The sequence below is a fragment of the Tupaia chinensis genome, unplaced genomic scaffold, assembly GCF_000334495.1.
Source record: "Tupaia chinensis unplaced genomic scaffold, TupChi_1.0 Scaffold000553_1, whole genome shotgun sequence".
In the NCBI taxonomy this organism is placed as follows: domain Eukaryota; kingdom Metazoa; phylum Chordata; class Mammalia; order Scandentia; family Tupaiidae; genus Tupaia; species Tupaia belangeri.
This window is the reverse complement of record NW_006160065.1, coordinates 1309071-1310438: the sequence shown is the minus strand read 5'-3', so window position 1 is coordinate 1310438 and position 1368 is coordinate 1309071.

The window sequence follows — 1368 nt, the reverse complement described above, 5'->3', positions numbered from 1 at the left end:
ATGTGTTTTCCACACTCATGCCTTCTCTCTGATCTGAACAACCTGACAATTTGACTTTTAAAATACTGGGGATCCAAGACTGATTTATATATTTTTGTTATTATGTATAATTTAGTTATTGTTATTGGATATTTTTAATGTATAAATAGGTCTAAATCATTATTTTTGATAGATGTATACAGGATAAAAGAATCACTGTAGTCAAATATATTAACTTCTCTGTCACTTCCCATAGTTACTTGTCTGTGTGTCTGTACATGCGCATGTGTGGTAACAGAGCCTAAAATGTACTCCTTTAGCAAATTTTCAGTATCCGACACAATATAAAAAAAAGCCTGCATGCTTTACATGAACGCTCTAGACTTACTCATGCTCTGTATCCATCATTTGTACCTTTGACCTACTTCTTCCATTTTTCTCCTCTTCCCTGCTTCTAGTAAGTACTATTCTATTCTCTATTCCTGCTTATTTAACTTTCTTTCTTTTTCTTTCTTCTTTCTTCCTTTCTTACTTTCTTTCTAAGAGAAATTTTTGCTATAGGGTGCATGTGCACGCCAGAGAGACAGACAGAGACAGAGAGACAGAAAGTGAGAGATCACTCCCTGGGGGGAATGGCCATAGCGCAATCCCTTGTCCTCCGTTCTCCTCTTAGGATTTTGGGCACACACGCACACACACCTGGCATGAGTTTCAAACCTCTGGGTCCAGGACTCTAACAGCAGTTAGTTTTTCAAAGTATGCATCCCATATGCAATAAACAAATTACAGTCCTTACCCCAAATGTCATTTTCAATAGAAAACTTAATAGTCTTTTTTTGGAGAGATTTTTGCTATAGGGCATGTGCAGGACAGACAGAGACACAGAGACAGAAAGTGAGAAATCATGTCCCAGGGGGGATGGCCACTCTGCAATCTCCTCACCTCCATTTTTGTCTCAAGATTTTGGACACACACTCACATGTGCCTGGTGTGAGTTTTAAGTCACCAGGTCCAAGACTCAAACTGTGGTCAACTACATGGGATTCCAGTGACATAATCATTATGCCATCTGCTGGTTGCCTGAACTTTACATGCTTGAGTCTGATTGGAGCTTTTCTCTGAGCCCCTCCCACCTAGCCTCTACTATCTGTCTCCCTCCCCCAAACAATCTCTGGAATCTATGTTTGCCCTTCTATTATTATATTTTAGAATTTTTCTGTTTCTGCCAGAGCGCAGACATTCATTATGTATTGAAATGGAAGACCCGAAATGATAATCCTGGTGCTTAGTTTTTAACAAAAGAGATTTAAAAAAAAAATAAAGAATAAAAATATAGGGACAAGCAGATGGCGTAATGGCTATGTTGCTGGATTCCCATGTAGTCGACTG